Raw genomic sequence first — 15,549 nt, 5'->3', positions numbered from 1 at the left:
ATAAGTCATAGATTCTATCTACATGCAATATCCTAGTTTCTGACATGATTCCTCCATAAATTGGCTATTATATGAGGTAATCTTCCTGCACTTTCCAGCATGACCTGTTCCTTGAATTTACTCTTACTCATTTTATTGGTTTAATAGCTAACACATTTATCTCTCTGCCCTCTGGGCCACTGATAGTAATTATGGCTGGCACCTTAAGAATTTGTTGGTGATCTTCTACCACAACCACTTCTTCCCTTCTATTTGGTCTTCTCCTTATTTATGCCTTAGGCCTGCCTGTGGCAGTCAGTGATACCCACATGCATTCCTTAACCCCACAAGTTTGATTGAAACTGCCATAGTCAGAAATGAATTATTGACCTGCAAGGAATTAGATATGGTGAGTCAACTGGTTATTTTTTTAGCAATGTTTCCAATTCTGGTCAGAACCAGTGTATTTAGGCTTATTATCAGTCCATTACTGATCCTGAAGATCTGCAAATATCCAGGATAGTTCTGGGCTTCCCTGATTCCTTAATCCTGAGATTTTGGCCAACTGTGAGACAAAGCTTTGAGTTATTCCCAAGGGTTTCAGGAAAAACTGAATTTTTAAATCTACTGAACAGCCTGACTGTTTAGAAAAGAGGAATTTAATTGACATCTATTTAGGAGATTCTGCGTGGAGATGAGCTATGGAAAAATATAGCTCCACTAGAAACTTTCCACTTTTCTTTCCTAAGAACTCTGATTTTCTCCTAGTTCAGCCATGCTCACAAGGGTTTTAAGTGGATTAATTAATGCTTGAGAAGCATCTTTATAAATGAAAAGTAGCTAAGTACTAATATAATCTTTTAAACTCTGGACGTTTACCCTTTTTTATTCATATTACAGTTCTAATTTCATACTTTTTTCCATAATGTCACCAGACTGTAGGTGAGCTCCTAAAATAGTCACTAGGACTAAAACTGTTATATAACAATATGCAAAATAGCTCTGGGAAAGGAATACTGAAATTGACTTGATAGTAGCGATGATCTATTCTCTTAAAAGGATTCTTGTTTATTCAATGTCATCACACATAGTTTTTCAGAGATTTGGAAATAAGAGTATTTTGTATTTGGCATAGTATAAAAATAGTCATCACAGACTAGCTATAATGCCATAGAAAGTTTGTTTCAAAACTCAGATTTGGAATTAGAGTTTAGCAAAAGGTCAGATTAATTTTCATGAAAATCTTGGTATTTTAACTCTCTTCCTCTGTCCTTAAACTTTTCATTATGTTTTTGCAAATAAAGCTTAACAGGTTGTGATGAGATATTTCTCTTCCAAGACTGATTTAAAAATACTCACTTGGATTTATAACCAAGTGTCTGTGAGGGAAACAAGTCAAAGTATTAAACCTACAGGCAATGCAAAAATACCATTGAATTATGATTTCTTATTCTATCTTACCTTTTCCAAGTATCTTGAAAAAACAAAAAAGTAAAAGCTAATAATATGAGCTGAAGCTACCAAGTTTTAAAACAGGAAGGTTACTGAAAGGTGGCTGAAAGAGTATGTGGGTGTATCATTGTTTCTAACTTTGAACAAGTTTAAGCTTCGGTAGCTGCTCTATAATTAGTATCTAGACACCATAATACAGAAAGATTTGTTAGTTTGCTGCATCTAATCTGAGCAGGATGAGGACCTACTGTTCTTCGTAATATAAATACAATCACTTAATGGTCTTCTGGGCTAGTTGTATGAATCACAATGTTAAGAAAACCAAAAATTTAACCACCCTGTCATATTAATTTATTAATTTTGAAAACCTCTCTTTAGGAAATAATGCTTTATTTGTTTTTGTCCATATAGGAATTCTGTAGAATAGTTTCCAAGAGATTAGGTGAAGAAAATTGGTATATTGTGTCCCAAAGATGTACACATTAAATTCCAATGTAGGCTTCTAAACTATTGCTACCTGAAAAAATGAATCAAACATTTGTGCTATAAAGTGTCTTATGAATACGCGTTTTCAATGATAAATATATCAGATGCATTTAGTCAGTTGAAGCAATTACAAATGCCTACATAAGCAGAGGTAGAACACTGGACAACTATTTTTAATGGAAAAAAGTCAGAAAATAATCATCTCTGATATCCAATAGACAAACTAAATGGTTAATCTCTAGGGGAAAAAAGTGCATCTATGAAAAAAATACTATTCTCACATTCTTTAGTACTTGCATATTAAATTTAGTAACTAAAGTGTGGGCATGCACTACTTTAACTATATAAGTATAAAGTATTTAAGAGGTGGAAAGCTAATAGTAAGAAAGTATGACCAAATTTCAGTGTGTATAAAAGGTTAATTGGGAGGTGCTACAGTCCTATGTATGACTGGTGGGGTTGCAGTTTCATCAATTTATTAAGAACCAAAAGAATGATGAATATTAGAGCTAGTCAATATGAGGGAAGAATTACAAAACACACCTGGGGAACCAAGCAAAAGTTATCATTGGGCAACAGATGAACAGTGACAGATACAATTTAATAGTTCTGTGTATAAGTCAATGCACATTGGAAAAAATTAAACTGCTTGCATAGTATGAAAGATTCTGAATTAGTACTTCTTGAGGAGGAAAAAAACCTTAAATGTCCAACACAGACAGTTAGTGAGATTGTGGCTCAGTACTCATCTATGGTCAAATGCTGAGTAAAATATTAAAAGTGTTTTGAGGGACGCCTGGGTGGCTCAGTTGGTTAAGCAACTGCCTTCGGCTCGGGTCATGATCCTGGAGTCCCGGGATGGAGTCCCGCATCAGGCTCCCTGCTGAGCAGGGAGTCTGCTTCTCCCTCTGACCCTCCCCTCTCTCATGCGCGCGCTCTCTCTCACTCATTCTCTCTCTCTCAAATAAATAAAATCTTAAAAAAAAAAGTGTTTTGAAACAAGTGAAGAATTATTCAAAAGATATAATGATACACCACATGCATATACCTAAATTTTGTGATCACAACACACACACAAAATAATACATACAAACATACCCATGTACATACAATACTTACTTGGCCAAAAAAAAAAAAATTACTTGGCCTTTTTTAGAGCAAACAAATATCTTTCAGTTTTTTTTTATATTATGAAACACAACTAAAGATGTACTTAGTATTTTACTGTTCCTTTGTGTCATAAAATAAGATAGGAAAAGAAAATACACAGAACCACAGATGGTTAGCTTAAAAGTAGGTAAGAAAGAGAGGGAGCTAAGATGGCAGAGTAGTAGGAGGACTCTATGCTTGCCTTGTCCCTCCAACACAGCTAGATAAATATCAAATTGTTTTGAATACCCAATAAATTGATCTGAGGACTGACAGAACAAACTGCACAACTAGAGGGAGAGAAGAGGCCATATCATGAAAGGTAGGAGGTGCAGAGACATGGTTTGGAGGAGGGGAGTGAGCCCTGGTTGCAGACAAAGGCAAGAGAAAGGAACATATAGGGGAATGCACAAGGAGAATACTTCCCCAAAGCCATTGACTAGGAAAATGAAAGGGGCTGATTTTCTTGAGTTTTTACAACCAGTGGGGCTCGAAGCCCAGAGTTATAGAGGTCTGTGTCTTGGCTGGTGTGGAGCCAGAGGGCACTGCAGTGTTCTTGTGGAGAAGGAGGGCAGATAGCTCGGGAGCAGATAGCATGATCTGAGGATCCCCTGGGATGCACTGGGAGAGAAGGTTCCCCATTGTTGGAGCACATCTGGGAGAGGTGGCATTCCTCTCCAGGGGAAAAAAGAGCCAGGGGGCACCATTTTCCTCCCCCACCCCTTAGCATAAACTAACTTCAGTAATCAGCACAGTGCCTACACTGGCAGCCTAAATTGCTTACACCAAGCCCCGCCTCCCTGTGCTCTGCTGGTGCTATTTTTCTCCAGCAAGTGTGCCTGAGAACCACAGCAGTGGGTCCCTCCCACAGAAGGCCAGCAATCCCCCCCCCCCCACCACATGCACCATGTCTACTGACAATAGAGTTCTGCAAAGCTTCAGTTCTAGTGGAAATAGCATAAGGTCTCTATTAACAAGCTGACCAGAGCACACCTAGTTAAAACTCACCACACTCTGGCAAAGGTACAAATATTCCCCACTGCAGGAGAAACTCTGCAGAACACTGACCTGAGGGAAAGAGCAGCCAAAACACAGCAGCAGAGTACACACAGCACACACCAAAGGTAATTTCTGAAGTGCCAGGCCCTGTACAGTATATGACTTCTTCTTCATAAAGCCATTGAGCAAGAAACATAACAGGCTTTCCTAACACAGAGAAGACAGAGAGTGTGACAAAATGCCAAGATGGAGGGATTCATCCCAAAAGAAAGAACAAGAAAAGGTCAGGGCCAGGGATTTAACTGAAACAGATATAAGTAATATGCCTGATCCAGAATTAAAAGCAACACCATAAGGATAGTAGCTGGGCTTGAGAAAAGCATAGAAGACACCACGGAGTCCCTTACCACAGAGATAAAAGACCTAAAAACCAGTCAGGATGAGAAGAAAAATGCAATAACCAAGATTCTAAACTGACTGAATTTAATGACCACAAAGATGGAAGAAGCAGAGAAATGAATAAGTGATATAGAAGATAAAATTATGGAAAATAATGAACCTGAAAAGAAGAGGGAAAGAAAAATATTAGATCACAATGAATTCTACCAAACCTTTAAAGTAGAGTTAATACCTATTCTCAAACTATTCCAAAAAATAGTAATGAATGGAGAACTTCCAAACTCACTCTAGGAGGCCAGCATTACCTCTATTCCAAAACCAAAGACCCCACTAAAAAAGAGAATTATAGGCCAATATCCCTGATGAATATGGATGTAAAAATTCTCAACAAAATACCAACAAATTGAATCCAACAGTACATTAAGAGAATCAGTCACCATGATCAAGTGGAATTTATTCCTGGGTTGCAAGAGTGGTTCAATATTTACATATCAACAACATAAAACACCACATAAGTAAAAGAAAGGATAAGAACTATTTGATCCTCTCAATAGATGCAGAAAAAGCATTTGATAAAGTACAGCATCCATTCTTGATAAAAACCCTCAACGAAGTAGGGATAGAGGGAACATACCTTAACATCATAAAGGCCATATATGAAAGACCCACAGCTAATATCATCCTCAATGGGGAAAAACTGAGAGCTTTTCCTCTATGGTCAGGAACAAGACAGGGATGTCCACTCTCACCACTCTTATTTAACACAGTACTAGAAGTCCTAGCCTCAGCAATCAGACAACAAAAAGGAATAAAAGGCATCCAAATCAGCAAGGAAGAAGTCAAACTTACACTATTTGCAGAGAACATACTCTATGCAGAAAATCCAAAAGAATCCACCAAATAATTGCTAGAACTGATACATGAATTCAGGAAAGCCATAGGATACAAAATCAACATACAAAAATCTGTTACATTTCTATACACCAATAATGAAGCAGCAGAAAGAGAAATCAAGGAATTGATCCTTTATAATTGCAACAAAAACTGTAAGATACCTAGGAATAAACCTAACCAAAGAGGTAAAAGATCTATACTCTGAAAACTATAGAACACTTATGAAAGAAATGGAGGAAGACACAAAGAAATGTATAAATATTCCATGGTCCTGGATTGGAATAACAAATATTGTCAAAATATTTATACTACCCAAAACAATCTACACATTTAATGTAATCCCTATCAAAATACCACCAGCATGTTTTACAGAGTTAGGACAAAAAAATCCTAAAATTTGTATGGAAACACAAAAAACCCCAAATAGCCAAAGCAATCTTGAAAAAGAAAAGCAAAGCTGGAGGCATCACAATTCCAGACTTCAAGTTATATTACAAAGCTGTAGTGAACAAGACAGTATCGTACTGGCACAAAAACAGACACATAGATCAATGGAACAGAAGAGAAAACCCAGAAATGGACCCACAACTCTATGGTCAACTAATCTTTGACAAAGCAGGAAAGAATATGTAATGGAAAAAAGTCTCTTCAACAAATGGTATTGGGAAAACTGGACAGCTACATGTAAAACAATGAAACTGGACCATTTTCTTGTACTATAGACAAAAATAAATTCAAAATGGCTGAAAGACTTAAATGTGAGACAGGAAACCATCAAAATCCTGGAGGAGAAAACAGGCAGTAACCTCTCTGACATTGGGCATAGCAAGTTCTTACTAGATATGTCTTCAGAGGCAAGAGAAACAAAAGCAAACATGAACTATTGGGACTTCATCAAGATAAAAAGCTTCTGCACAGTGAAGGAAACAACAAAACTAAAAGACAACCTTCATAAGGAGGGCACCTATTGCATGGAGCACTGGGTGTTAGACACAAACAATGAATCATGGAACACTACATCAAGAACTAATGATGTACTGTATGGTGACTACCATAACATAATAAAAAAAAGAAAAATAATAAAATAAAAATTAAGGTTGATTTAAAAAAAATTTTTTTACAAAGGCAACCTTCAGAATGGGAGGAGATATATGCAAACGACACACCTGATAAAGGATTAGTATCCAAAAATCTATAAAGAACTTATAAAATTTAACACCCAAAAAACAAATAACCCAGTTAAAAAATGGGCAGAAGACATGAATAGACATTTTTCCAAAGAGGACATACAGATAGCTAACAGGCACATGAAGAAATGCTCAACATCACTTATCCTCATGGAAATGCAAATCAAAACTGCAGTGAGATATCACCTCCCACCTGTCAGAATGGCTAAAATCAACAACACAAGAAACAACGTGTGTTGGTGAGGATATGAAGAAAGGGGGACCCTCTTACACTGTTGGTGGGAATGCAAACTGGTGCAGCCACTCTGGAAAACAGTATGGACGTTACCCAAAAACTTAAAAATAGACTGCCATGTGGCCCACCAATTGCACTACTAGGTTTTTACTTAAAGTATACAAAAATACTGATTTGAAGGGATACATGCACCCTGATGTTTATGGCAGCATTATCAACAATAGCCAAATTACGTAAAGATCCCAAATGTCCATCGACTGATGAACGGATAAAGAGTAGTGGTATATATATACAATGGAATATTCCTCAGCCATAAAAAAAAAAAAAAAATGAAATCTTGCCATTTGCAAAGATGTGGATGAAGCTAGAGAGTATTGCGGTAATTGAAATAAGTCAGTCAGAGAAAGACAAATTCCATATGATTTCACTCATCTGTGGAATCTAAGAAACAAAACAGATGGACCTAGGGGGGATAAAAGAGAGAGTCAAACCATAATACAGACTCTTAACTATAGAGAACAAACTGAGGGTTATTGGAAGGGATGTGGGCAGGGGGATGGGTTAAATGGGTGATGAGTATTAAGGAGGGTACTTGTTGTGATGAGCAGTGGGTGTTATATGTAAGTTATGAATCACTAAATTCTAGTCCTGAAATTAATATTATAATATATGTTAACTAAGTGTAATTTAAATAAAAACTTGAAAGTACAAAAAAAAGTAGGTAAGGAAGAGAATATCCAAACATAATAGAAGGTAGTATGGGATAGTGGCTATGGGCATGGGCTTTGAAATCAGACACACCAAAGTTCCAATCTAACCTCATCTATAACCTCATCTCCCTAGTTTATGAGATTAACCAATTGTGTGGTTTACTGATTCCCAATAAGTAAGAGTTTGAGAAACTGTATATTTCCTATCATAGATATTCTGACAGCTTTTATAAGATTTCAGTAGATCCAACTGAATTGCTTATAAGTTTCTCTAATAGATGTTTGTACTGAAATATAGCATATATTCCAAACAGTACACAAATCACTAGCATACAGCTCAATTAATTTTCACAGAACAAAAAGAACTGTGTAATCATCACCCAACTCAAGAAATAGAAATTACTCAAACTCAAAATTTCTCCTTCATTTCCCTTCCCACTCATTATTCTCTTCTCTCTAAGGCTAATCACTATTTATTAATATAGATTAGGTTTGTGCTTTTGAACCTTATATTTTTTTGCTTTTCATTATTTTATTCCTCTTAATAATAGTCTTGACTATTTTCACCTTATATATTTTTAATGAAAGAGTATGTAGTCTTGTATCTGACAGCTTTCACCCAACATTATGTTTGTGAGATTCACTCATGCTATTGCCTGTGGTAGTTGTTCATTTTCATAACTTGAAGCATTGAATTGTCTGAATATACCTTAGTTTATGTACCTATTCTCTTGTTGATTAACATTTATATTCTAGCTGTGATATAATGCTGCTGTGAAATTTCTTGTACATTCTTCTGGTGACTGTATGTATGCATATATATTGGGTGTGAAATTTTGGGGTCATAAGGTAAGCATATATTCAGCTTTACTCAAGACAGAGAAGCAGCTTTCCAAAGTAGTTATACCAACTTACACTTCCACCAGCAGTGTATGAGAATTCCAGTTGCTCCACATCCTAGCCAACACTTAATTTTGAAAGCTTTTTTTTAACTGTAGTAATTCTGGTGGGTATTATCATTGCTATTAAAGCATGTTTCTTGTTTTATATAGGTAAAAAATAATTGTGGGAATATTTGATTATCCAGATTAAGCAAAATTAGGCACGTTGAGTAGGATTACTTAGAGATATTCCTACTGCCCATTCTATTTCTCAGACTGAAGTCTCAAAATGGGAAGTTTTAAAAGTAAGGAAAATCTCAGGAAGTTATTTTGTGGATATCAATAAACTGATTCTAAAGTTTATATAAAGTTTTATTCTAAAGTTTATATGCATAAGACCCAGAATAGCCAACATAATATTCATGAAGAAGAAGCCAGAGGACTGCCGCTACGTGACTTCAAGATTTACCTTAAAGCTATATTAATCAAGACAGCATGGTCTTAAGAATAGACAAATAGATCAGTGAAACAGAATAGAGAGCTCAGAAATAGATCCATGCAAATATAGTTAACTGATCTTTGACAAAGGATGAAAAGCAATACAATGACGAAAAGACAGTCTTTCAATGAATGGTGTTGAAACAAATGGACATCTGCATGTAAAAAAAATGAATCTAGACAGACCTTACATTCTGTACAAAAATTACTTCAAAATGAATCATATACATATTGTAAAACTCAAAACTATAAAGCTTCTAACAGATAACTTAGAAAACCTAGATGACTTTGGGTTTGGCAATGACTTTTTAGATACAACACCATGAAAGAAATAATTGATATTAAAATGAACAACTTCAGTTCTGCAAAAGACACTGGTGAGAGAATAAGACAATCCAGAGACTGGAAAGAAATATTTGCAAAATACATATTTGATAAAGGGCTGCCATCCAAAATATACAAAGAACTCTTAAAACTCAACAATAAGAAAATAACACAATAAAATGGGCAACAGATCTGAACATACATCTCACCAAAACAGATATATAGATAGCAAATAAGCATATGAAAATATACTCAACATCATGTGTAATTAGGGAACTGCAAACTAGAACAACAATAGGACCACTACATATCTATTAGAAAAGCCAAAATCTAGAACACTGACAACACCAAATGATGGTGAGGATGTGGAGCAACAGAAACTCTCATTCATTTCTGATAGGAATACAAAATGTTACATTCACTTTGGAAGACAGTTTGGTAGTATTTTACAAAATGAAACACACTCTTACCATACAATCTAACAATCATGCTCCTTGGTACTGAATTTAAACTTATGACCACAGGAAAACCTGCACAAGGATGTTTATAGCAGCTTTATTCATCATTGTCAAAATTTGCAAGCAACCAAAATGTCCTTCAGTCGGTGAATGGATAAATAAACTGATAAATCCAGGGGCGCCTGGGTGGCTCAGTCGTTAAGTGTTTGCCTTCAGCTCAGGTCATGATCTCAGGGTCCTGGGATCAAGCCACACATCGGGCTCCCTGCTCAGTGGGAAGCCTGCTTCTCCCTCTCCCTCTCCCCCTGCTTGTGTTCCTTCTCTCCTGTTGTCTCTCTCTGTCAAATAAATAAATAAAATCTTAAAAAAATAATAAAAAAATAAACTGATAAATCCAGACAATGGAACATTATTTAGTGCTAAAAAGAAATGAGCTATCAAGCCATGAAAAGACACAGAGTAAACGTAATTACATATTACTAAGTGAAAGAAGCCAATCTGAAAGGGCTACATACTGTATGATTTCCCCTATATGACATTCTGGAAAAGATAAAACTACAGAGAAAGTAAAAAAAAAAATATCAGTGGTTGTTAGGGGCTAGGGGTCAGGGAGAGATGAATAGGAGCACAAAGGATTCTTAGGGCAGCAAGAAAGTATTCTGTATGAAACTATAATGGTGAATACATGTCATTATACATTTGTCCAAACCTGTTTAATGTACACCATAAGTGAGCCCTAATATAAACTATGGACTTTGGGTGATGATGATGTGTCAATGTAGGTTCATCAATTGTAACAAATATACCACTCTGGTGCATGATGTTGATAGTAGGAGAGGCTATGCATGTGTAGCAGCAAGGGATATATAGGAAGTCTCTGTACTTTCTGCTCGATTTTATTGTGAGCCTGAAAATGTTCTAAAAAATGAAGTCTACTGGAAAATAATTAAAGTACAAGCTAACAGTTCCTGAGGGATATACTAAGGAAGTGGCCATTGTTGGCTTTATCATAAGAATACTGAAAGGCCAAGGATTGCAGGAATTTTTAAGCATGTAAGTTTTTATTCAGACTCATCAACTTCTCAATTAAAATGATGTTTTTATTGTCTTCATTATCTAATGATGGAAGGCAAAATTTGGAAATACATTTCTGGGCCTCTATTTTCCACCATGTGGGGTAAAACTGGTATTTTTGTAGGTAGTCACCTACATGGTAGGATATAAGAGATGCCTAAAGCCTACATTTGTACTAAAATATCATCTACTATTCTGCCCTAGTATCTCCTTATTCCTCTCCTGGATTGAAATGTATCCTACCTGCTTCTCATTTTTAACACATCTCATATGTAGCGCATAAGAAATGACACATATAAGGTGTTCAATAATTGTTTGTTGAATAAAATAGCCATTGATTTGGATCTTTTAAAAATAGAATAACACTCCTGTACTGTGCTAAAAAAAAAAAAAAAGAAAGGTTGAATATTCTTTTTACTTCTCAAACTTGTCAAAGTCAAATTCTTAAAGCTTTGACATCTTACAACTTTCTCTTAAACTACTGTGTTTATTTTCCTTCTTACAAGTGCAAATAACATGACTCTGAAACAAATAGATCCTTTCAAAGTGGATTGACAGTCCAGTTGATTTTTAATTCATTGATGTTGCAGTTTGGCATGCTCATTCTCAAATGGGCTGATTTCCATATTTGGGGTATAAAGTATACATATAAATAAAAATTATTCATACATTTTATTTACTGTTTCTCCTAGTAAAAATGTCAGTTCGCAATCTAAAGCCTTTAAATAAAATAAAAAGTAAATTAGAAGCTATTTCTGAGTTCAGCTTTAGTTCTTGTTCTCTTTTCCTTTCTGTTATACTCCTTTTAAGGCATTATTGCTTTTTCCTGTAGCTTCCTGCTTCCATGCAAAGTGGCAACAGTGTGGATCTTCTGCCATTATGGCTACTACCTACTAGGTATACCTAGTATACCTACTACCTGGTCTGGCCTCAAATCACTGTAATGTCTTTGTGGACATAAAACTATTTCATTCCTAGCTTTCTGATTGGTGAGTGTTTGATTCTGTACTGATATATAACTAATCTGCTTTAGGATTAAAATAGTTTGGGATTTTGAAAAGTAACTTAGGAAATGAAAACTAGAAATAAAATTGAGGTAAATAAAAAAAATCACACATGAAAAACCATCTGTGATGAAGTTGTGGTAGAGAAAGAGAAAAGCTAAGAGTTAAATGAGTCCTTGTCCTTCTGGGTATAAAGTGAATATATAATTATAATATAATAGGATCAGGAAAAAATTTCCCTTGGAGTGTTTTATTATCCAGTCCCACAGTGTGAGGCTTATACTTTCCCCCACTATTGAGCACTGTGTCAGAAAGATGTGAATTAAACAAATAACTAAAAATACATTTAATGCCTAGGTCTCTAGGCCTTGAAATGATAATTTAGCAAATACTAACCTAGTGTCTGACTTGACTCCAAGGAGTGTTTTTACAAACTTACTTAGGAGCATGGTCTCCAAAAATAAATTTTGTAATCTTTTTTCAGTTTTTCCTTTGAAATGCCAATAAAGGGGCACCTGGGTGGCTCAGATGGTTAAGAGTCTGCCTTCGGCTCAGGTCATGATCTCAGGGTCTTGGGATTGAGTCCTGCATCGGGCTCCTTGCTTAGCAGGGAGCCTGCTTCTCCCTCTGCCTGCCACTCCCCCTGCTTATACTCTCCCTCTCTCTCTGGCAAATAAATAAATAAAATCTTTTTAAAAAATGCCAATAAAGCTCAAGCAACCTCAGTTAACAACTTTCTAATCCATATGTCTAGCTCATAAGAACCTAGTTATTCCACAAATATCTTTTTTCCCCCCTCACACCAATATCCCCTCAAGTATTAGAAGCAGTCTTCCTTGTTTGAGAATAGCAGCAGCTCATCTGTAGCAACGATAGCTTTTTTAAGTCTTTTAACTGCCCCCTTTATATTCATTTAAGTCAGAAGACAGTAGCAATAAGCCAAATCCTATCAAGATGGGATAAATGATCCTATAAACATTGGGGTGCATGTATCCCTTTGAATTAGTATTTTCATATTCTTTGGGTAAATACCTAGTAGTGCAGCATAATCTACAATAGCCAAATTACGGAAAGAGCCCAAGTGTGTATCAGCTGGTGAATGGATAAAAATATATACACAACGGAATATTACTCAGCCATAAAAATAATGAAATCTTGCCATTTGCAATGATGTGGATGGACCTAGAGAGTATTATGCTAAGTGAAATCAGTCAAAGAAAGACAAACACTATGTGATTTCACTCATATGTCAAATTTAAGAAACAAAACAAATGGGCAAAGTGGAAGAAAAGAGAGAGGTAAACCTAGAAACAGACTTTTAACTATAGAGAACAAACTGATTGTTACCAGAGGGGAGATGGGTAGAAGAATGGGTTAAACAGGTAATAGGGATTAAGGAGTGCACTTGTGATGAGCACCAGGTGTTGTGTGGAAGTGTTGAATCACTATATTGTACATCTGAAACTAATATTACATTGTATGTTAGCTAACTGTAATTTAAATAAAAACTTAAATTGAAAAATAAGATGGGATGAATGATTACTACTCTCTAGTTACTTTGCCCAAATATAGGTTCCTGGTTTATGCAATCAAGTGCAGAAATTGGAGTGCAACCAACTCTTTCCAATCATTGTTACTAGACTTTGTTTTTTTTTTTTTGGCATTTTTTTTTATTATGTTCAATTAGCCAGCATATAGCACATCATTAGTTTTTGATGTAGCGTTACACACAGTGCTTATCACCACACATGCCCTCCTTAATACCTATCACCTGGTTACCCCATCTCCCCACCCCCTCCCTTCTGTAACCTCAATTTGGTTCCCTCCCAGAGTCCAGAGTCTCTCATGGTTTGTCTCCCTCTCTGATTTCTTCCCATTCAATTTTCCCTCCCTTCCCTTGTTGTCCTCTGCTCTATTCCTTATGTTCCACATATGAGTGAAAACATATAATTGTCTTTCTCTGCTTGACTTATTTTATTTAGCATAATTCCCTTCAGTTCCATCCATGTTGATGCAAATGGTGCATAGTCATTCTTTCTGATGGCTGAGTAATATTCCATTGTATATATGAACCACATCTTCTTTATCCATTCATCTATTGAAGGACACCTTAGCTCCTTCCACAGTTTGGCTACCGTGGACATTGCTGCTATGAACATCGGGGTGCACATGCCCTTCTTTTCACTATGTCTGTATCTTTGGGGTAAATACCTAGTCGTGCAACTGCTGGGTCATAGGGTAGCTCTATTTTTAACATCTTGAGGAACCTCCATACTGTTTTCCAGTGGCTGTAACAGCTTGCATTCCCACCAACAGCGTAAGAGGATTCCCCTTTCTCCACATCCTTGCCAACATTTGTTGTTTCTTATTTTGTTAATTTTTGCCTAACTGGTGGAAGGTGGTATCTCATTGTGGTTTTGATTTGTAGTTCCCTGATGGCTAGTGATGTTCAACATTCTTCATGTGTCTGTTAGCCATTTGTATGTCTTCTTTAGAGAAGTGTCTGTTCATGATCCTCTCAATTGATGCAGAAAAAACATTTGACAAAATACAGCATCCTTTCCTGATTAAAACTCCTCAAAATAGAGGGGTGCCTGGGTGGCTCAGTTGTTGGGCATCTGCCTCCCGCTCAGTTCATGATCCCAGGGTCCTGGGATCAAGCCCTGTATCGGGGATCCACAGGAAGCCTGCTTCTCCCTCTCCCACTCCCCCTGCTTGTGTTCTTTCTCTTGCTCTCTCTCTAATAAATAAATAAAAACTTTTTAAAAAAACTCTTCAAAATATAGGGATAGAGGGAACATACCTCAATATCATAAAAACCATCTATGAAAAGCCCATAGCAAATATCGTTCTCAATGGGGAAAAACTGAGAGCTTTTCCCCTAAGGTCAGGAACATGACAGGGATGCCCACTCTCACCACTATTGTTCAACACAGTACTAGAAGTCCTAGCCTCAGCAATCAGACAACAAAAATAAATAAAAGGCATTCAAATTGGCAAAGAAGAAGTCAAACTCTCTCTCTTCGCAGATGACATGATACTTTATGTGGAAAACCCAAAAGACTCCACCCCCAAATTACTAGAACTCACACAGCAATTCGGCAATGTGGCAGGATATAAAATCAATGCACAGAAATCAGTTGCATTTCTATACATGAACAATGAGACTGAAGAAAGAGAAATTAAAGAATTGATTCCATTCACAATAGCACCAAAAACCATAAGATACCTAGGAATAAACGTAACCAAAGAGGTGAAGGATCTATACTCTAGAAACTACAGAACACTTATGAAAGAAATTGAGGAAGACACAAAGAGATGGAAAAACATTCCCTGCTCATGGATTGGAAGAATAAACATTGTGAAAATGTCTTTGTTGCCCAAAGCAATCTACACTTTCAATGCTATCCCTATCAAAATCCCATCAACATTTTTCACAGAGCTGGAACAAACAATCCTAAAATTTGTATGGAACCAGAAAAGACCCTGAATCATGAGGGGATTGTTGAAAAAGAAAACCAAAGCTGGGGGCATCACAATGCCTGACTTCAAGCTCTATTACAAAGCTGTGATCATCAAGACAGCATGGTATTGGCACAAAAACAGACACACAGATCAATGGAACAGAATAGAGAGCCCAGAAATGGACCCTCTACTCTATGGTCAACTAATCTGCAACAAATCAGGAAAGAATTTCCAATGGAAAGAAGACAGTCTCTTCAATAAATGGTGCTGGGAAAATTGGACAGCCACATGCAGAAGAATGAAACTGGATCATTCTCTTACACCATATGCAAAAATAAACTCAAAATGGATGAAA

General features: G+C 36.3%; 1 long non-coding RNA gene across 2 annotated transcripts in view; it reads right to left on the bottom strand.

Annotated features, from left to right (window-relative positions):
• Nucleotides 1-15,549, bottom strand: part of LOC118536170 (uncharacterized) — a 69,302-nt gene that overhangs the window by 3,722 nt on the left and 50,031 nt on the right. Inside the window, exon 4 of one of the 2 annotated variants that reach the window (XR_013444650.1) lies at nucleotides 9,733-9,985. The exons of the other annotated variant lie outside the window; for it this stretch is intronic. This is a non-coding gene — a long non-coding RNA (uncharacterized LOC118536170). Of the gene's footprint in view, nucleotides 1-9,732; nucleotides 9,986-15,549 lie in introns of those variants that run through there. 2 annotated transcript variants of the gene reach the window in all.

Source organism: Halichoerus grypus, chromosome X (genome assembly GCF_964656455.1).
Source record: "Halichoerus grypus chromosome X, mHalGry1.hap1.1, whole genome shotgun sequence".
Lineage (NCBI taxonomy): Eukaryota > Metazoa > Chordata > Mammalia > Carnivora > Phocidae > Halichoerus > Halichoerus grypus.
This window is presented reverse-complemented; position numbering and strand designations above follow the sequence as displayed.